This window comes from Panthera onca, chromosome F1 (assembly GCF_046562875.1).
Source record: "Panthera onca isolate mPanOnc1 chromosome F1, mPanOnc1 haplotype 2, whole genome shotgun sequence".
In the NCBI taxonomy this organism is placed as follows: domain Eukaryota; kingdom Metazoa; phylum Chordata; class Mammalia; order Carnivora; family Felidae; genus Panthera; species Panthera onca.
In genome coordinates, this window is record NC_138355.1 from 34,729,544 (window position 1) to 34,752,818 (window position 23,275).

At 37.8% G+C, this 23,275-nt stretch overlaps 1 pseudogene; it reads left to right on the forward strand.

Moving 5' to 3' along the window:
• Positions 1 to 3,674: 3,674 nt before the first annotated feature.
• On the forward strand, positions 3,675 to 10,748 carry LOC132685803 (dnaJ homolog subfamily C member 2 pseudogene; annotated as a pseudogene).
• The last annotated feature ends 12,527 nt before the right edge of the window (positions 10,749 to 23,275 follow it).

Sequence of the window (23,275 nt, forward strand, 5' to 3'; positions counted from 1 at the left end):
TTTATTGTAGCAGCCTGAGCTGACTAATAGAGATAGTTCAAAGGAGTAGTAGTCATAGGATGTACAGAGTAATCCTAAAAATAAGTAATGGCACATGTAGAGCATAACAGAAATAAAAGTAGAATGGGTACAAGTTAATCATCTGGTCTTAGGAGAACCAGACTGAAAATAAATGTTTAGGACTTCTCCTTTCCAACCATTACTGGACTAGTTAGTCTTGGATTTCTTCTCCTACTACCGACAATAAGAACACCAGAAAAAATATGGTTTTAAGATTTTTCCTTATTTTTGGTTTTCATCAGTTTTCAAACTTATTTATTTTTTAAATTCCAGTACAACTAACATATAGTGTTATTGGTTTTTAGCAGTTTGACCCTGATGTGCTAACTAGCTGTGGTTTTCATTGTATTTATCCTATTTGGGGGTTTGTTGAGCTTATTGGATATGGAAATTAATATTTTCTACTAAATTTGGGAAATTTTCAGCCAACACTCATCAAATATTTTTCTGTCCCATACTCTCTTCTCTTTTGAGACTCCAATTATATTGTCCTACAGGTTTTTGAAAATGCTTCAATCTTTTTTCTGATTGTTCTTCATATTGAGTAATTTTTTTGATCTCCTTAAAGTTTACTGATTCTGTTTTCAAATATGAAGTTGAGTCTGACATTACAAATATGTAATGATTTCCATTTCTATATTCTACTTTTCACTCTAGAATTTGTATTTGTTCTTTTTTAAAAAATAATTTCCACATGTCTATTGAGATTCTTTATCTGTATGAGAATTGAGACCACTGTTTCCTTTAGTTCTTTGAACACATTTTAATTCTTTATAATGGCTGCTTTGAAATCTTTGACTTCTATATATAATATTGGGTCCACTTGGAATCACTATATGTTGACTTCCTTTCTCCCTGAATGTATCATGCTTTCCTGTTTTTTGGGGGTTTTTTTGGTAAGGCTAGTAATTTTTTATTGAAAACTGAATACTATAGATAATACATTGTATCAACACTGGATATTCTTATATTCTTCTAAAGATTGTTGGTTTTTTTCCTTAGGCAAATCACATTCTTATCTTCATATTTTCTGCTAATATTATTATTAATTATTATTATTTTATTTTGAAGGGAGAGAGAGGGAATGAGCATGAGCAGGGGACAGGGGCAGAAGGGGGGAGAGAGAGAGAGAGAGAGAGAGAGAGAGAGAGAGAATCTTAAGCAGGTTCCACGTCCAGCATGGAGCCTGATGCGGGGCTCAGTCCCATGATGCTGGGATCATGACCTGAGCCAAAACCAAGAGTTGGACACTCATCTGACTGAGCCACCCAGGCGCCCAGGATTGTTGTTTTTTTAATTTTAATAAGCACTTAATTTGACTGGATTAAAACTGTTATCGTCCCATTGGTATCATTGGTATGTCCCATGCAATCATAAACTAGTAGTCAGTTTATGGGCAGATTAATATTCAGGTTTTGACACTTTTGCCCTTTTAGGATTACATTTCTAAATTTCTAGCTGCTCTTTCAGCTTTGAACTCTGCCCTCTGTTGCACTGAATGAGTAAGGCTTTAGTTTTCTGCTTCTGGATATATGGAGTTTGGAAGAATATTTTAAGACAAAAACATCCCAAACATAATTCTTACATATTTCAGTCATGGGTTTTCAAGTGGAAACTTTTCCGTGGTTTCTTTTGAATGCCTTTAAATAGTTGTTTTTTAAAAACATTTTGTCCAGATTTCATAATCAGTATCTGTGGAAGGATCTGCTTGAATATATCACCCTGTAAATATGGGAAACTAAACCTTCACCCTTACTTTTGAAAGATATTTTTGCTGCATTTAGAATTATGTGCTAAAAGCTTTTTCTTGTTTTTGTTCTGCACTTTAAGAGGTGTTCATTGAATTCTGGCTTCCATTGTTTCTAATGAGAATTTAGCTGTCATTCTTATCATTATTCCTCTGCATGTAATGTATCTCTTTTTCTCCAGCTTGGGTGTGTGTGTGTGTGTGTGTGTGTGCGGGAGAGCATATGTTGTACTTTGTCTTTGTCAACCTGGGGTTCACTAAATTTCTTGGATAAATATACGCCTAAGTACATGTTTTTCACAGTTTGGAAAAGTAATTTTTGCTCCATTTACTCTCTTCTCTCCTTCTGTGATTCCAATTATAAACATTAGACTGATTAATTTCTTTTAAAAACATATTATTTAAAAAAATAGTAACACTTCATAGTGGGATTTAAAACATATGTAACAATGAAATATATCACAAAAAAAAAGCCAAAAAATATGGAGGACTAGGAATGGAATTGTACAGTATACTCCCTTAATTGTATGTGTACAATATTAACCCTAATTAAGCTGTAATAAGTTAAAAATTACATATTGTAGTAAGTTAAAATTATATATTGTAATCCCTAGAGCAACCACTAAAAATAATGCAATGACGTGTTGCTAAAAAAAAGTAGAAGAATTGAAATGTAATATTAAAAATATTTGCTTAAGCCCAAAGAAAAAAGAAAGGAGGGAGAGAAGAAATAATAGATAGGACATATAGAAAACTAAAAGCAAGATTGTAAACCCAGTCCCAAAGATATCAATAATTATATTCACTGTAAATGGATTAAATACTGCAATTAAAAAAATAAGATGGTCAGAATGGATTAGAGAGAGAGACAAGTGTCTACAGAAGAATGCACTTTCAACATAAACTGATAAGTTCAAAGTACAAGAATGAGGAAAAAGGAGATCATGCAGGCAATAAGCATAAGAAAGCAGTTGTGATTATATTAATAGACTGCAAAGTAGACTTCAAGGAACATTGCCAGAGATAAAGAGGAACATTTTTTTTTAATGTTTACTTATTTTTGAGAGTAAGAGAGAGAGAGAGAGAGACAGAGCGTGAGCAGGGTCAGATCAGAGAAAGTGGGAGACAGAGAATCCAAAGCAGGCTCCAGGCTTTGAGCTATCAGCACAGAGCCTGATGCAGGGCTCAAACTCACAAATTACAAGATCATGACCTGAGCTGAAGTCGGACACTTAACTGATTGAGTCACCCAGGCGCCCCAAAAGAGGAACATTTTATAATGATGAAAGGATTGATTCATCAAGAAAATATAAAAATCCTAAGTATCTATAAACCTAATAATACAACTTCAAAATACATGAAGCAAAATTGAGAGAACAAAAGGGAGAAATAGACAAATGCACAGTTTTTAACATCCCTCTCTCGGCAATTAATGTAACAAGTGGATAAAACAGACAAAAATCAATAGGAATATAGAAGATAGATCAACCAACTTGACTTAATTGAAATTTATAGCATATTTCACCCAGCGACTGCAGAATATGAATTCTTTCAAAGTGAATATGGAATGGTTGCCAAGTTAGACCATATGCTGGCTCATAAAGTAATTCTCTATAAATTTTAAAAGGTTGAAATCTTATAGAGTATATTCTCAGAACAGCATGAAATTAAATTAGAAATTAATTACAAATAAAGTACCTAAAGAAACTCTAGATATTTGGAAATGAAACAACTCATTTCTCTATAAGCCATATGTCAGGAAACAGCAAAGAGGAAAGTAGAAAATATTTCAAACTGAATGATAATAACAAATACTTCAAAAGTTATGGGGAAATTTTTTATCTTTTTTAAATGCTTATGTCAGATCATGGCAAATTCTCAAATCAATGACCTCAGTTTCTACCTTAAGAAGCTGGAAAAAGAGGAGGTAAACAAAGTTAGAAAAAGTACAAGGAAAAAATAAAGAGCAGAAATCAATAAGACAGAAATATCCAAACAATGGGGAATAATAAATAGTTAAAAGTTGGTTTTTTGAAAGAAGTAATAAAATTGGCTAACCAAGAAAAAAGGAGAGAAAACACAAATTACTAAAATGAGGAATGAAAGAGGGACTATGGATATTAATGAACTATCTGGGGTGATGGAAATACTCTGTATCATAATTGCTATTTTGTTACAGGAGTATGTACATTTGTTAAAACCCATTGAACTGTACACTTAAGATGTATGCATTTCACTGTAAGTAAATTTTACCTTAATTTTAAAAAGTTAAGCAAATGTATCATGTTCTCTGTTGGCTTCTTTCTTTCCTTTTGTGTATGCTTTTGTGCAAACCAGCATTTAGGTAAGACTTGAATTTATTCATCCTGTTCTCTAACTTGGATTCAACCCATTCTCTAACTTGGAAATGCAGTCTTTTGACCTATTCATTTTGTAGTTACTGTAATTGTATGTTCTTATTTCCTTTCTTCTTAGATTATAAACTCCTTAAGAATAGGCCTGTCTCTTCTGTACACTATGTTCTGAGGACCTCATCTGGTACCATGAACTTTGTGGGTGCTTGACAAATATCTGGATTATTTCTCAATGTCCAGCTTTTGATCATAATTAAAGCAAGCAGAGCTAACCAAGATAGGATCAAATATCAGGCATTTAAGAGGGTGAATTAGAGCATGGCTGCGAGTGCTTTTGTGAGTGACTGTACATGTATAGCTCTGTTCCACAACAGATGAAGAACAATTTGGGTTCATTCCACATTAGTTATTTTTTTTCTTTTTGTTACTGGGCATGCTTAAGACTTCTCATTTTTAATGGGTCTGGAAAATCATCTCAAGAATGTTACTTTGTTGTAAAAAAAACATCTCTAACGATGTTAAGGATTACCGTGCCTCACTTCCTTGTCAGAAACCTCATCGACAGAAATGAAATCACATAGGATGTATAGGGGAAAAAAATTCCCTAAGGTCATATAAATTGTTAAATGTACAACACTCCATGGTAAATGTTAATTAAAATAAAGTCAAATGGGAGGGACCATATCAAATATGCATTGGAGCCTTAACCCTAAGAAAGTGGGTAAGATTTACTTCTAAGCGTGTGCCTTTGAGGGAGTAAAGAAGAATTAAGAGGGCTGGTGGGAGAAAGAAAGAAGTGGAGGACAGATTGGAGGTGAGGACAACTGATTTTTAAAGCATCAGAAGCTCGAGTTCATCAATTCAGAGGCCATATGCTCCTTTCTTTCCTCCTCAACATTTATTGTGCATTGATTTTGTACCACGTGCTCTGCATGGTTCCATGGCCATTGAGACAGTCCCTGCCCCTGGGACAGTCTGGGACTTCTGGGGATTCAGTGTGTAATCTGTACAAAGTGCCTCCTATTTCTGGACATTTGGGCACCTTTCAGTCTTACTGTGTTTATTCACTTTATGGATCCTAATACCCCTCCCTCTCCCCTGGCAGCTCTCCACTTAGATTTCAAACTTATGAAAAACTAGGCCCTGTCTTATGACTTCATCTGTTATTTTATACAGAACCTAACACCCTGTAGGCAGCATAGCATTACTGTCCTTAGCCTCCAGCAAAGGGGCCTTTGGCTTGGGTCCTATGCCTCAGAGGGCTCCATTTATCACACACACACACACACACACACACACACACACACACACACACAAATATAAATGTGTGGACTGTGTGTCACTCATGAGATGAGCTCAGCTGTGGCACAGCATGACCTGTAATCCTAAACAACCCCTCTTGAGACAAACCCATTCATCTCTCCATCCCTTGTTCCTGTCCTCAAAATAAAAAGTGACTGTGTCTGCGTGCTGAAGATTGTAGTTTGTGCCACTGCAAACATTAGAAACAAACATTTCTGAGGGAAGGATTTGAGTAGTAGAAGCACTCAGGTAAGAGAGAAAACTAATTAACTAACCTGCCAATTTCTTCGTCTCAGATGATATGAATACATTTTCACACAATGAGTTGTTATGTTGCAATACTGCCTAGCATCCATTTTCTTACTCGCTTACAACCATTGAACACGACATCAGGGAAAGATTGTATAATACTAAATGATTCATATTACTCTTAAGTTGATATGTACTAGGTCTAGATATAACATGTGTTATAACTGATTCTTAATTTTTTTTAAACATTTATTCACTTTTGAGAGACAGAGTGTGAGTGGCAGATGGGAGGGAGAGAGGGAGACACAGAATCCCAAGCAGGCTCCAGGCTCTAAGCTGTCAGCACAGAGCCTGACACGGGTCTTGGACTTACAAACCATGAGATCATGACCTGAGCCAAAGTCGGACACTCAACCTACCGAGTCACCCAGGCACCTCTATAATTGATCCTTTATATAAAATCTCAGATATAGATGCTGATTTAAGAGATGATAAAAATTATTAAATGATAATGGTATATACAGTGAAATTAAAATACCTTGTAATATTTAGCAATTGCAATACTTTTTCATATGTAGCTTTATTACAGTGTTTGAGCATGATACAAAAATTCATGATTTGTTTCTGAATCTAAGTAATGCTGTAGAGACTTTACTTTAGTTGCTATTGTTTCAGCAAAGTTTCTCCAAATTCAAATCAGTAAAAAGCAAACAAATAAACAAACAACAAAACTTACATAGGAACTTCTCTGGTTCAAGAAAGGCCATCTAATTTGGAATGACTCACAGTAGAAACAAATTATATGAAAAATCTTGATTATGACCACATAATTAGTGGTTTTGCTAAGATGAAAACTAGAAAAGTAAATTTCATGGAATAAATGTAATTAATGAATTTTGTGTGTCTTTGTTTTGTTATTCCTCAGTTATTACTGACTTATCAACAGAGCACCCCAGACATGCAGTAATAATTAAATTCAGTTATCTCTGATATTTAGCTGACTTTTGATCATATAAAACAACATAATTTCATACATTTAAAAATATTTGTTATGAAAGGTAATTTGTCAAGGTACAAGGATAGAACCTATTTTATTTGAAAGTTTATTAATATAACTCAGAACTTTCAAGTATTTTTTTTTCTGCTGGTTTGTAAGTCTACATTTGTCCTCTTGCACTGGGCCATGTATATGCTAGGGGAAGTTTCACAAAGTATGGTATAATGAATATATTTTTGTTTATTGGTTGATATAAGAACTTCATGGGAAATAAACATTTTCTTCATGGTTAGAATTCATTTTAAAAAAACAATGCTTTAATTTGCTGAAAATCTTTTTCTAGCAATTTTTTTTAAGTTTATTTATTTATTTTGAGAGAGAGAGAGGGAAAGCTCCCAAACAGCTCTGCACTGTCAACACGGGGCTTGGAGCTGGATGCAGGGCTCAAACTCAATAACTGTGAGATCTTGACCTGCGCCAAAATCAAGAGTCAGATGCTTAGCTGACTGAGCCACCCAGACACCCCTTCAAGCAGTTTTAAATGAAAGTTTCTGGTGATTTCTTTCCCTCTAGAATGATTCTCATATTTTAAAATAGCATTTGATAATGTCTCAGTTGGCTTCTTTTCTCCTTTCTGAAAAGCTCAGATATTAAATCAGATGCCCCTAAGGGAGGTATCTTGAGGTGGGTGGTGTGATGGGGGGAGGCAGAGCCCTCCAAACCAGTCAAGAGCATCTTGCCAGGCTCAGTCTGGTGTGGGGTCAGAGCCTCATTGGGAGGAGGAGGCAGTCTACTTTGTGGGGAGTGCAGGGTGGGGTGTTAGAGCCACGCTGGGTAAGGAGGGCATTCACATGGGAGGGCACCCAGAGCAGAGTGTCAGAGCCCAAGCCGGGTGGAAGGGTGCCCATGTGGAGTGCAGCCTGGCCATGAGGTTTCAAAGCCTGAGCAGAATAAAGACGTCGTCTATATAGGGAACACCTGGCAGCAATAATGGGAAATGGATTACAAACTGGGGGATTAATCAAAAAGATGAAGATATCAAGAAAAATGGGAGTCAGGATTTTCACTATGTAGTGGAAAGGGAGAAAACTGGGATGAACACTGTGGTGTTAGGTTGGAATCGGCTGTATTGGTGTGAACTCATGATTTCAATAAATATAATAGTTTAAATTAATAAAATAAATAAAGAGATGGGTATAGATGTGCATGTGTATGCACGATGGCCTTGCAGTAGCACCCCCTTTCCACCTCAGTAGCAATGAGCTCACTTTCCATCCAAGTTTCTAAATATCATTTTCTACTAAATAAGTATCAGGGTTTTCCAGAGATGACTGATTCCAGGGCTCAGTCAAAACTTTTGGGGCATCCTATTGGGCCAGAGAGTAAATTGTTCTCAGAATGAAGGCCCATATCAAAAGGATATATGCACAGCACAGGAAACCATCAACAAAATGAAAAGGAAACCTACCGAGCAGCTAATACCCAAAATAAAGAATGCATAAAAATCAATAGAAGAAACCAATTTGATTTAAAAAAGGTGGGGAGAGGAGATCTGAATATACATTTTTCCCAAAGAAGACATACAGATGGCCAAGGTATAATGTACCTATACCTGTTGCTCAACATCATTAACCATTAGGGAAGTGCAAATCAAAACCACAATGAGATATCACCACAACTGTTAGAATGGCTACTATCAAGGAGACAGGAAATGTTAGTGAGAGTATGGAGAATAGGAAACTCTTGTACACAGTTGGTGGAAATGTAAATTGGTGCAGCCACTATGGAAAACAATATGAAGTTTCTTCGAAAAAATTAAGAATAAAACTACCATATGATCTAGCAATTCCATTTCTAGGCATTTGAAGAAAATGAGAACACTAACTTGAAAAGATATATTCACCCCCAAGTTCATGGCAGCATTATTTCCAGTAATTAAGATACAGAAGCAACCTAAGTGTCCATCTACGGACGAATGGATAAAGAAAATGTGTTGTAGCCTGGTGCCCTCCTGCTGCTCCTGCTGGGCACTGCAGATGGCCAGGGCTCCACCCACAGTCTGACCTCTGCTTCAACACCCTGTCAGGTGGTTTGAAGCTTTTTGTTAAGAGAACAGAAATGCTTCTGCCTCTTTTCAGGAACTGGAGGATAAGAAAGAGTTATCAGAGGGATCAGAAGATGAAGAATTGCAGTTAGAAGAGTTTTCCTGTTGAAAACACTTGATCCCAAAGACTGGAAGATAAAGCAATGATTTTAAAACATCACCCAGACAAATGGAAAGCAGCTGGTGAACGAATAAAGAAGGAGATAACAACTACTTCACTTGCATAACTAAGGCTTACGAAATGTTATCTGATCTGGTGGAAAGACAAGCATTCAGCAATGTAGATCCTACTTTTGATAACTCGATTCCTTCTAAAAGTGAAGCAAAGGACACTTTCTTTGAAGTGTTTCCCCCAGTGTTTCAAAGGAATTCCAGATGATTGAGTAAAAAGAAAAATGTCCCTAACCTGGGGTTATGAATTCATCATTTGAAGATATTGATGAATTTTGCTCTTTCTGGTATAATTTTGATTCTTGGAGAGAATTTTCTTATTTAGATGAAGAAGAAAAAGAAAGAGCAGAATGTTGTGATGAGAGGAGATGGATTGAAAAGCAGTAGAGAGCAACGGGGCACAAAGAAAAAAAGGAGAAATGAACAAAGTAAGAACATTAGTTGACAATGCACATAGCTGTGGTCCAGTGATTAAGAAGTTTAAGGAAGAAGAAAAAGTTGTGAAAGAAGCAGAAAAGAGAGCCAAAGCAGAAGCACAATGGAAGGGGCAAGAAGCTAAAGAAAAACAAAGACAAGCCGAACTAGAAGCTTCTTGGTTAGTGAAAGAGAAAGAGGAGGAGGAAGTTAGACAATAAGCATTATTGGCTAAGAAGGAAAAACTATTCAGAAAAAAGCCATTAAAAAGGAAAGGAAAAACTTTGAAACACATAAGACCTGGAATCACTTTTTTTTTTTTTTTTTTGAGAGCATGAGAGCAGGGGAGAGGGGTGGGGGGTGGAGGGGAGAGAGAGAGAGAGAGAGACAGAGAGAGAGAGAGACAGAGAGAGAGACAGAGAGAGAGAGACAGAGAGAAAATCTTAAGTAGGTTCCATGCTCAGTGCAGAGCCAGATTCGGGGTTCGATCCCAGGACCCTGGGATCATGACCTGAGCCAAAATCAAGAGTTGGACACTCAACCGACTGAGCTACCCAGGTGCCCCTGGAATCACTTTTCTGACAATGAGGCAGAGCAGGTTAAAGTGATGGAAGAAGTGGAAAAATGTTGTGATTGACTTGAACTAGCAAGCTTACTGTGTTTGAAACACTGACATCACCTACGAAAGAAGTAGCAAAATCTGCTCTGTAAAAAAGAGAAGAAATAAATGAGCACATTAGAAAAGAGAGGAATCTGAAGCTCTCCTGTGACAGCATCTAAGAATGCAGACAAATTAACTGACAAAGTGGAAATGGCAGTAAAAATTAGGCAGAAGATGATTTGCAATTACTACTTAATTGAACCTCTTTCCTGTGGAACAAAGTGAGGATGGGAAGTTATTGCTAATTACATGAACATACCTTCTTCTGGAGTCAAGAGGACTGCCAAAGATGTTATTGGTAGAGCAGAGTCTTCAAGAACTTGATCCTCATAAAAAAAGATGACACAAACAAAAAGGATTTTGATAAAATTTAAAAAGTGCATGGAATGGTGTCCCAAGCAACACCTTCAGAACGATTTGAAGGTCCATGAACAGATTTCACCCCTTGGACAACAGAACAGAAGCTTTTGGAACAAGCTTTGAAAACACACCCATTAAATACACCTGAGAGATTGGAAAAACTAGCAGAAGCAGGGCCTGGCAGGACAAAGAAGGACTGTTTGAAATGATAGAAGGAATTTGTCGGGATTGTAAAAACAGAGAAAGCTGCTCAAATGCAAGTGCTGAATGCAAGTAGACCCAAGAAATGGCTCACGACAATTTTTGTTGTATGTGCATTTTTAAAATAAAACTGAAAATACTGTACAAAAAGAAAATGTGTATATAAAAAATTTTTTTTGATGTTTATTTATTTTTGAGAGAGAGACAGAGTGTGAGCGAGGGAGGGGCAGAGAGAGAGAGAGGAAGACACAGAATCTGAAGCAGGCCCCAAGCTCTGAGCTGTCAGCACAGAGCCCGACTTGGGGCTCGAAATCACAAACTGTGAGATCATGACCTGAGCTGAAGGAGGACACTTAACTGACTGAGCCGCCCAGGCACCCAGCCACCCAGGCGCCACTGTGTGTGTGTGTGTGTGTGTGTGTGTGTTTATACACAATGTGTACACATACACAATGTGTGTGAATATCAAATCAGTGTATTGTACACCTACAATTAACATAATGCTATGTGTTAATTATACCTCAATAAAAAATAAATAAAAAGTAATACAACAACAACAAAAGCACAAAGAAGCCAGCTTGAAGGAAATCTTACTGATCAATTTGAGCAGCAAAAAGATATTATCTATTATCTAAGAGATGGTAACCCATTGAATATAATAGAAGTCATAAGTTCATGCTAATATAAATTAATAAATGATGACTTGATGAAGAATGGAATATTCACATTATTTTAAAGTGTCTCTACATAAAATATTTATTAATTATAAAGAGAAGAGTAAGTTTGCAGTGGAGAATCTTGGCAGATACCAAATAGTTAAATCAAATAGTTAAAGCTGACATTCTCTATAAAGGAACAAATCAAAATCTGCACCACCTGGGAATGCAATGAGATCTCAGCATTGTTTCTGCAATATTCCCACCAAAGATGCAGAACCTGAATTTAATCAGGAGAAAACATCAGACAACTCTAAATTGAGAGACATTCTATAAAATAACTGGCCTGTCGTTTTCAAATGTCTCAGGGCCATGAAAGACAAGGAAAGACAGAACTGTTCTAGTCTGAAGGAGACTAGAAACAGAACATCTCAATGCAACGTGTGACTGTGAACTAGATCTATAAAAGACAGTAATGGGACAATTGGGGTCTGAGGATTAAACTGGAGTGTAGTGTCAGTGTTAACTTTGTGGTTGTGATGGTTGCATTGCAGAGTGTGGGAGGATGTTATTTGCAGGAAATACACACTAAAGCACTTACAGGGTGATGGGGCATCAGGCTGGCGATTTATTCTCAAATGCCTCAGGAAGAAAAGGTCTTTGAATTCCACTTAACTTTTCTGTAAGTTTGGGATTATTCCAAGACAAAAAAAATATGCTAAATATAAAAAATTGAAAATAATCCTTTCGAACTATAATTTTTTTTAACGTTTATTTATTTTTGAGACAGAGAGAGACAAAGCATTAACGGGGGAGGGTCAGAGAGAGAGGGAGACACAGAATCTGAAACAGGCTCCAGGCTCTGACCGGTCAGCACAGAGCCCAACGCGGGGCCTGAACTCACGGACCGCGAGATCATGACCTGAGCCGAAGTTGGCCACTTAACCGACTGAGCCACCCAGGCGCCCCTCGAATTATAATTTTTAATTTACAAATTATAATTCTGAACATGAATAGAAAATCACAAATCAGTTTTGGCCAACTAACCTGAAGCCACTTTAAGAGCACTGTTTATGTAAGACATCCCCATTGTTCTAGTGAAATGGCAGATAAAACGCAAGAAATGTTTTGCCTTGTAATTGATATATAAGCACAAAATCCCATATAGCGAGGGGAGAAGCCTACATCCATATGAATACTGAGTACTCAGTACCGAGGTCTGAAGTAGACTGCTGAGCACAGAGTAGATTTCTTACATCATTAGAGCAGAAAAAAGCATGTGTTCTGCCTACTAAGACAGAACATCACAAGTGGTTGGATTGTTAATTAATTGGTTGATTGATTGGTTCATCCTGGCTCTGCCATTTACTAGCTGTTAGACCTAGACAAGTCACTTAATCTTCCTATGTCTCAATTTCCTCATATGTTTAAGGATAATTACAGTGCCTACTTCATAGGTGCTCACAGGGTGAACTTTAAATGAATTAGTATATGTACAGTGCATAGAATACTGCCTGGCATGAAATAATGCTACCTGAAAGTATTAAATGCTACCTGTTGTTGTCATTGTTATTAACTCATTCATCAACAGTACAATCTGCATTTTTCACTGTTAATGACGGTAATGTCATGGTATGTCACTCCCTACAGGAAAGTGACAGAAACTTTCCCTGCTGTGGAAATTTCTTATACCAGCCCCAACCCCCTCCCCTGCACCCCCACCCAGACTGTGTCCCTCTGGACCCTTCTTAATGGCAGAGTGTCAGTAGCCACCATGGCCTGACCTCAGCCTAGAACCCCACTGGCTGAGCTGGGAGCCCTTAGTCAGCATATCTAGAACATATTTTATATTTTCTGGCAAATGGTTCATTGTTTCCTTTCATGTGACTCTGCCTTTAGGATGTTTGCCTCTTTACCTCCTTGTAGAACTAATCAAACTGTCTAGAACTACTGACCAAACTCTACCTCCTCCGTGTCCCGCAAAGCTCCCCTGTTCACCTCGGTCCATTTTGAAGTCAACACAGAATCTTCAATACATTTGAAACTGATATACTGTTGCATTTTTATTTGACATTTTATGTTTTCAATAACTATTCAGTGCTTAGGCCCCAAAATTCTATGATTATGAGCATACGATTATGAGCCTTGACAGAGGAGGGTTTCCATAATTTTTTTAAGGATCATGTGTAAAATTTTAAGCTTTTATTATTGTTATCAGTCAGTAGTGAGACTTCAGTTCTTGTTTGCTTGCATCTATTTGTGGGACTCATTTAGGCAACTAACTCCCTTATGGTCTGTGAGTCATTTATTTATGCATTTTACTGCTGTGTCACTGTGACGAGCAGATGGCAGTAGATATCTCTGGACTTGATTTAAGGACTTGAATTTCCCTTGCATTTATGGATTGCCACTTTTAATGCTGCCATCCCCTTCAAAGTTGCTTGCTGGAGAGCATCTGAGAATGTACAGTAAACACCTGTGTTTGCTTTACCTCGTCTAGCACAGATGCCTAAGTGTGGACACCAGTGGAGAGAATAGGAATTTCAGAGTCAGTCGACTACAGCTGCATTTAACACTTGGCTCTTCAAGAAGGTAGATCATAATAGCTGATGAGTTTGGGCAAATTTCTTCATCAAAGAATAGTGAGTGGCATTGACTGTTGACTCCCCAGAAGGCCACCAGAAAAACAAAAGAAAACAAAACAAAACCTATTGATCAAACAAATCTATTTGTATTGGATTTGCTGTAGAAAGGGGGAGCATCATCTTGACAGAGAGTAATATCTCAGGAGAAGTCAGGGGAGGATACTTATAGGATTTAGATAGGTTGGATAGCTTGTAATGTGGAGAACTAGTTGAGGAGGGGGAGAAACTGTGACATAACAATACTGGGTTGGTGGCCCGAATGAGACAAGCATGCAGCTAATGTTGGAATTAACCTATTTTAGTTGGTTCACAGTCTTATTTTCCACAGGCAAGCAGGTCATTTTTCTTCTTTTCAGAGGGACAGGAAGGTGTGTCTAGTTCTAGGACTGCTTAACATAGGTTTAGGAAATGTGTTAGTTTTAGTTCTTAGTGATCAAATTATGTTGTTGGATTATCGTATTACAAAGAATACCATATATAAATGAGAGTGGCACTGAGTAAGTGCTCATTATAGTGTTTCTTTTCTCTCCTAGCCCAGCCACTCCCCAACCCTTCCACCTCTGTTTATCTATATGGGGACCTCCTCTTCTTGCTAACACCATCTAGATCAGTGGTGTGCCATAGTAATTAATAGTTCTCAAAAAAGTTTATTGATGGATGACTGCGTGGCTCAGTCAGTTAAGAATCCGACTTCAGCTCAGGTCATGATCTTATGGTTTGTGAGTTTGAGCCCCGCATCCAGCTCTCTGCTGCCAGCACAGAGCCTGATTAAGATTCTCTGTCCCCCACCCTCTCCATGTCCCTTGCTTATGCACGTGCTTTCTCTCTCAAAATAAATAAACATTAAAAAAAGTTTATTGAATGAATAAATAAAAGTCAAAAGATAAAACTTTAAAAATCAAAATCAAAGTATTTGCAGAGTTTTAATAATAGTTTAAACCCGTGAAACTGGATTTCTTCCAAGCATAATTAATTTATTTATTGCCTTACTAAATGCAAATTTCTCATTAACTCATTAAAGTTCTGGAAACCTAAAAACCTAAGGGAAAGCACTTAGATTTTGATTCCAAATATTTAGTTAAATTATTCAACTTCATTAGCTCTCATAGGGAAAAGTTATCCAAATTAGTTAAGAGTCATTATCTAAAGATGTTCTAAAGATGCTACAACATCAGAATAAAGTGAGAGGACTGAATATTAGGTTCCTTTTAGCATCTTTTTCGTTTTTGAACTGGTAGGCTTTGTTTTTGATCACTTTCATTAGGAAACAATTTCAGTTACTTCTGAATCAGTTTGCACCTACTTTTATTGATAAAGTACAATAAATTGTACAATTGTAAAGGTCTTACATCCCATAATGTTCCATTTTCCCACAGCACTTGCCTGATATCTCTGTCTCTGTTTCCCTGTCTTCTTCTTCTTCTTCTTCTTCTTCTTCTTCTTCTTCTTCTTCTTCTTCTTCTTCTTCTTCTTCTCCTCCTCCTCCTCCTCCTCCTCCTCCTCCTCCTCCTCCTCCTCTTCTTCTTCTTCTTCTTCTTCTTCTTCTTCTTCTCTCTCTCTCTCTCTCTCTCTCTCTCTCTCTCTCTCTCTCACACACACACACACACACATACACACGGAGGATCCCAGACATCAAATGGGAATGACATTATATCAGCAGTTCCCTGATCACTAGAGCCTCTCAGAACTTTTAAAGGTACATGTATCAGAATACTTTCTCTCCTCACCAACCCCTAGGAGATTCTGACTCAGTTAAGGCTAAGCTGAGCACTTAGGAATCTATTCTTTTAAAAAGCATCCTAGGTGGGGCGCCTGAGTGGCTTGGTCGGTTAAGTGTCCGACTTCGGCTCAGGTCACGATCTCGCGGTCGGTGGGTTCGAGCCCCGCGTCGGGCTCTGTGCTGACAGCTCAGAGCCTGGAGCCTGTTTCAGATTCTGTGTCTCCCTCTCTCTGTGACCCTCCCCCGTTCATGCTCTGTCTCTCTCTGTCTCAAAAATAAATAAATGTTAAAAAAAAAATTAAAAAAAAAAAAGCATCTCAGGAGATTCTGGGGATCAAACAGGTTTGAGAATCAACCCCTGAGCAATATGGCCTTAAGAACATTCACAACTCCTGCTTTCAGAGGATCCCTGCATTCTCTGACAGTCATTCATGCACATCGGGTGCAATTGCTTGGATGTCTGCCTTTTCTGCCACCATTCTAGTTTCAGTGGATGCAAGCAGGGCACATCTGGTTATAGGCATGCTTCATTAGCTGCAAGGTTAACACAACTGTGACTTTTTTTTTTCTTTTGGAGGTCCATCAAAAGGACAAGATGAACAGGAAAAGGAAATTGAATATAGTAAAATTCTATTCTTCTTTTAAGAAACTGGAGCCCCCTTTATTCCTTTGTGTGCACAAGGTATATCAGCTGACAATGGATCATGAAAACCTCAGGAAGAAATGTCTGAGTTTCTATAGAATTTAAAGCCCAGACTGATCTATTTTAGTTTTGAGGCAGGTGCTAATTCTTGTGGCTAAGGCAGGCCTCTCTCACTCTTTCATGTGGTGTTGGACTAATAATAGCTACCATTTATTGGCAGCTGCTATGTTCTGAGAACAAGTTCAGCACTTTCTCTACTTTGTTTCATTTAATCTTAACAGCAACACTGTCTTCCTCATATTACAGAAGAAGAAACTGAGGCTGGGAAAGATCAAATAATTTACCCACGGTTAGAAACCATGTAAATCGCACAGCCAGCTGGACACCCAGGTTTTTTAGCTCCAAACCTGTATCCGGAAAGTATTACAGGATAGTGATTACAACTGTGGGCTTTGATCCCTCCTGCCTGGGTTCAGCCTCAGCTGTGTAACCTTGGGCAACTTGTGGAACCCCTCTGTGCCTCAGTTTCCTCATCTGAAAATAAGGTTCTTAACCCATTAAATGGGCAAAAGATCTTGGCAGATGGCAAATAACCTTATAAAAAGACACTCAACATTGTATGTCATTAGGGAATTGCAAATGAAAACAACAACGGCATACCATTACGTACATATTAGAATCTCTGTGATATCTACCTCCCACCTCTTTTCCAGTATGCAACTTGGACTATACTGCAATGAATTTCAGCTGTTTGATATCCCAGTGATTGTAGGTTCTTAGCCCTACAGTTGACTTTGAGTTTGAAATGTATCCTTTCTGGTCTATCAAACTTCATTGAGTTTATCTATAACCCAACTTCACAGTCTGATATGAATTCTAGATTTCAAATAACCTTTAATCTCTTAGGGGACAGAATTACAAATATTCCACTAAAGTTAATTACTTTTTCTAGAATGGTATACATATATGTGTGTGTATGTGTGTACCTGTGCATGTGTGTGTGTATTAAAGATAGGTATTGTTTTATGTTCCTATGAATTCTACAGATATTTAATTAAAATATGTAGACACTGAATATCCTCAAAACAGAATCACTTTTTTATGAGTGCTTAAAAGATTGAAATGTTTACGTATAGATCTTCTGGAGAAAGGACAAAGACACGGTTTTAACAACAGAAAAAGAATCTATTGCTTTGCATTTTTAGATATGATAATTATGATAATATTAGTGCGTGAAAATTAACGCATGAAAGCTATTTCAAACTAAAAAAATCTAGGGGAAATGTATGTATAAAATATGATATTATCAGTGATTATTCTAATAATACGCTGAAAACACATGTGTACTTCTTACAAGTAAACTCTAAATCATAGTTTTTCACTGGTGCTCTTGATTTATGGATCCTTGGAGTTCTCAAACTTGAATCTTAATCTTTCAAGGTGGCCTAGAGGATGCATTTGGCTTATCAATGTTGATGGTGTGGAAAATTCTCAAAGGGGAGAACCCTGCCTTTCTGGATAGTTTATCAATAGGCCAGTGAATGTTTGACCCTTTTATTGAGTCAATCTATTGTGTTGATTAGTCCAGCTTCATAGGGAACCAAAAGGCTTATGAGACAGTGTTAATAAAATACTTTTATTCCTTAGAAGAGAGGCACTTCACAAAAATGAAATGTATACATCTTAAACAATTTAAAATTTTCTGGAATACCAGAAGTTTACTTTACCTTGAGTATGTTGCTCATAATAGGCTTTGTATTTTTATGATGAGGGAGGGAGTACTTTGCAGGGCCAGGTATGATGCCATTCTCTAAAATGAGAAAATTACAGGGCACCTGGGTGGCTAAGTCGGTTAAGCGTCTGACTTTGGCTCAGGTCATGATCTCACGGTTTGTGGGTTCAAGCCCCACATCAGGCTCTGTGCTGACAGCTCGGATCCTGGAGCCTGCTTCAGATTCTGTGTCTCCCTCTCTCTCTGCCCCTCTCCTGCTCATGATCTGTCTCTCAAAAATAAATAAATGTTAAAAAAAATTTTTTTAATGAGAAAATTAAGATCCCAGGTAGTCAAGTGACTTTTCGATAGCCAACATGAAATGTCTTTCTGCCTGATCGAACTGCTCTCATTCTACTTCCTATAAAGGTATGAATATCCCCTAACTTCTCTAATTTTTCATTACCATCACCACCTGGTCTCACTGCCTCCAGGCTTAGGCCATTTAATATATTCTCTTCATTGCATCTGAAATGATCTTTCCATAAAATGCATTTCTAATCCTATGACTCCTATCTTTAAAATTCTTTGTGGCTTTCTGTTGCTTTTTGATAGAGTAAACCTTTAACTGGGCCAACAAGGTCTGACATAATCACCTCATTAACACATCTCTACCCACATCTCTCACACTGTTGTATTAAGCTGCACCACCTCTTGTCCTTCTATTTCTCTAGCCTGTAATGCTCCCCACACCAACTGATTCTTAGAAGGGGTAATTCCTTCAGGTCTCTACTGAGATCTTTCCTCTCCCCATACCCTATACTCTGTTCTTACTCTCCTGACCCATTCTCCCAATTCTACATTGGAAAAGTTCTGGGACCCCTGATGGTAAAGCACATTCACTCCTTGAGCTTTCTGGGGGGTGTTGGCAAGTAGGGGACAGGAAGGCCCTTGGAAGGAACAATCCTGCACTGGTTAGAGTTGCAAGTTAGAGTTGCAAGTTAGTCACTCAAAGTATAGCAAGTAAGAAAGGTTAAAAAATGTTACAGTGATCTTTTCTGTCAGGTGATTTTTTGTTTCAGTATGTTTTTCCTGCAAAAGAAACACATACCAACTTAATAATTATGGAAGCTTATATCTAATCGTTTGCAGTGTTACTCAAATGTTGTCTGTTAACCCATAGCATTATGATCACCTGACATCACATTGGAAATGAAGATTGACAAGATCCCCAGCTGATCTAAATGCAAAATAAATTTTAACACACTGACAAGCTAAGCATAGGCTTGAAGTTAGACAAGTCTGGACCCTAGAGTAACACTTTCCAATAGAACTTTCTGTGATGATAGAAATGTTCCATATCTGTACTGCTCAAAACATTAGCTGTTAACCACATGGGTCTATTGAGCACAAGAAATGTGGCTAGTGCCTGAAGAAGGCCCCCTTGAGTATTTAGCAAAGTACTGGATTGGCACATATGTATGAGGAAATTATCCAGATTGGGAAAGAACCATCCAAGAAGATTAAACTATAGAATAGGAGAATAGGAGTGCCTGTTCCTACAAACTCAGTGCTTTATACAGTGTGGCAAATATTAAGTGTTTAGCTTTTGTTATCATTGGTGTTGTTGAATCCTTCTACCCTTAAGAAAGTTACTGTTATTAATCCTCATTTATAGATGAAAACAGAGGCACAGAGAAGTTAAATAACTTGCCTAAGATCATACAGCCAGTATGGGGTAGAGCTGGGTCTCAAATTGGTTCTACTTGACTTCAAAGCTCATATTTTCAACCACAAAGCCGACCTAACTCCAATAGGAGAGATTATATATATTTCTTCTCCTTTGCTCTTCAGTTCTGCACTAGCTCCAGATCGACTGGGTCTTAGTGTAAGCGGATCTTCAAAAAGTGTTTGTGGTTGATAAGAAAGATGGTCCTTTCATAAACCATTTCTGGAAAATGCCAATATTCCCTAGGAAGCAGCTCACATATTTCTGATTTTCCCCTGCACTAATATTAACATGATTTCTTAAATGCTGACAATATGTGGGAAGGTAATTTGAGACTTTCCCTCTCTGCTAGAAACTAGAAGTATGAAACAATGACTTGGTGATCTGAACAGCTGCCTGGCCTTTCTCTCCATCCCTTTGTCAATCACAGTTCTGCTCTCTGACCTGGGTTAATTAGTTTATTTTTAATGCCCCCATGTAAAATACTTGTCCCCATTAGAAAATGCTCTGTAATTTGCAACTTGGATTGCCTTCCCAACCCCAACTGAGCACTTGACTGCCTTTTTTCACGTCATTCCCTAACCTCTAGACACAGCTATCTTGCCATGCCAGTCACCTCAGTGACTCTATCATCTCCAAGGCCAAGTAGAAACTCTTTATTTTTGGTTTATGTAACCCATATGTCAGCTGTAGATCTATTACCCACTGACACGTAAATAAAGTCACCTCAGTCCTAGGAAAGTCTAGTATTTCTCTCACGATTTCTGTGTCTGCATCGTTTGCATGAATACTCCTACTGCTGGGCTCAGGTTTTAGTGGGTAGTGCCTCCACAGCAACTCAAATATGTAATTCTGCTTGTTTTTAAGTTCTATACACATTTAAGGAGCTCCCTAGAATTTGACCATAAAATTAGCTGACACAAAGCTAATTTTGGAAAGATTTATACTGCATCAATGCAAATGACTTCAAATTGAACATTAGCCATTCCTTTTTTGAAATGCCTTTTAGCTACTCCAACATTACTGGCCTTTTACCCTACCTGGTCTCCAACTACACATCATATCCCTGATTCTTCTCTTACCCTCCCTTTTTAGAAGTTAAAACATATATTTTTTTCTTTGCTTTAGGAAGATCACTCTAGCCACTTTCTAAAATATTTACCATGGTGCCCGCTGACATTCACACTCTTTGGTCTGTCATAAGCAGCAGTCCAAGTATTGGCTCAAAAAATTATAGTAACCTCCCTAAGAAAAATTCTGGTGCCAACTGTTAAGATAATACATTTTTCACTTCCATTGACCTAATTTTTGCTCACCTTTCCATCCTCATCTCCCCACTAGTGCAAGCGCTATTTCTGCTGTCAACACATTATGTTTTTCCTCATTTCCATATTTTAAAAAGTAGTCACTGCTTCTGCCTGGAACTCCCTTCCATCCTCCCATAAAAGGAAATATATTTTTTAAAGGGAAAGTCATGCCTCTTGTACAATATAAAATTTGAAAAAAATTAAAGATTTTATTCAGCTCATTAATTAATCTAGGAGTTAGTAAGATGCTACAACAGGTTCAAAGGAGAGTCCAGAGAGCAGAAACTTATATGGGCCATACAGGCCATTAGGAATATTGAGAAGAATTTGCTTCATAAACACTAAACTGTTTTATTCACATTGGTGGGGGAAAATCAACTGATGCTCCATCAGAAAAAAATTCATTTCTACATCTTTGGACAAAATTAATTTGCACTTCTGTAAGTTGTCTACAAATTACAGAGTTGTAAGTAGCTCAAAGGTCATGAAAGGCATGAAGACCCCCGTAGAACTGGATATCTTTGGAGGACATGCTAAAAACGACTTGGTTTTCATTAAAGACGTCCTGTAATCCTTTTGGTCCATTTCCAAGGAATTCACAATTTTTCTTTATAGTCTCTTTCTCTCCCTCTACTATCTTCTGCTCCTCTCTTTCCCCATTTGGTTTACCTGTCTCTGGTTCCTTGTGGTCAACTCATTCCTTTCTACATACTCTCAACCCATGTATTTAATAACCTATCTATAGTTTGCTCAGGATCTGGATCGTTAGCTTGCTAGACAGTGGTTTTTATTTAAAAAAATTTTTTTTTAATGTTTATTTATTTTTGAGACAGAGGGAGACAGAGCACGACTGGGGGAGGGGCAGAGAGAGAGGGAGACACAGAATCCGAAACAGGCTCCAGGCTCTGAGCTGTCAACACAGAGCCTGACGCGGGGCTCGAACCCACGAACCGTGAGATTGTGACCTGAGCCAAAGTCGGATGCTTAACCAACTGAGCCACCCAGGTGCCCCGTAGACAATGGTTTTTAAAATAATTTATTTCTTGGGGCCCCTGGGTGGCTCTGTCGGTTCAGTGTACGACTTTGGCTTAGGTCATATCTTACAGCTTGTGAGTTCGAGCCCCACAGCTGACTCTGTGCTGACAGCTCAGAGCCTGGAGCCCGCTTGAGATTCTGTGTCTCCCTCTCTGCTCCTCTCCCACTCATGCTTTGTCTCTCTGTCTCTGTCTCTCTCTGTATCTGTCTCTCCCTCAAAAATAAATAAACATCTAAAAAAAGTCTTTAAAATAATTTATTTCTTTCTCCTTAGAAAAGAATCAGGAAACCACTGTTTGTGTGCTTGCGCTTCTGGTTACTCTAATGTTTCACTCAGCTGGGTTTGGAGGCTTGAACTACTTGAACTAGCTATAGGGTTTCTTAATATATTTTTTCCGTATCTTAGATTTCACTTTCTTCTTTATGATGTTGGAAGGTTGAGTGCAGTTCAAATATTGTCCTTAACAAAGAACGTAAGAACAAAAGGGACCTTGAGGAATTCCACATTTTCTGTCATTTGTTACATTTTTTATGCATACGTATTCTACAAATGGTGGTCCTCTGCTTTATATATTCTTTCACTTGTTCTAAGAGTAAGGTTTGGCTGCCTGCAGCAGTGTTCACAATTCTCAGAAAATTAAGGGAATTAGTCTTTGGCATTTGGCTCACAGGTTGATACAACTCTTTGGCTTTCATCTTTGGTCATTTCTGCATTTATGTCCTGAATGTGAACTATGTGGAGAGCTGTAGTGCTCTGGGTTCTTGATGTTCTTCTTCACTTTCTTCCTTCTTGGGATGATACATAAGAGTACTCTTAGAATTGTATTGGAAAAGTCAATACTTTATAGAGGTAAATTATATTAAGGCTTCTGATAATTCATTCTATATAGTTCTTACTGAAAGATACTTTACTGAGTAACTTATTAGGTGGCCACATAAGGGGCCTGTTGATGCTGAGATGGTATTTTTCAAAAAAGGAGGGCCAATGAGTAAACAAAGTGGCATTTGAAGAGCAGAGGTAAGTAGATCCCATGCTGGTGAAGAGAGAAATCTCGTGATAACAAGGTCATATATAATGCAAACAAACCAAAGCTATCCAAACGGTGTCACAATGATTCCCCAGTGACTTACAAGCACCATTGGGAGTTGAGTAACTCCACTGGATTTTCAATTCTGAATCATGCCTAGTGTTAATTTAAGTACAGAGAG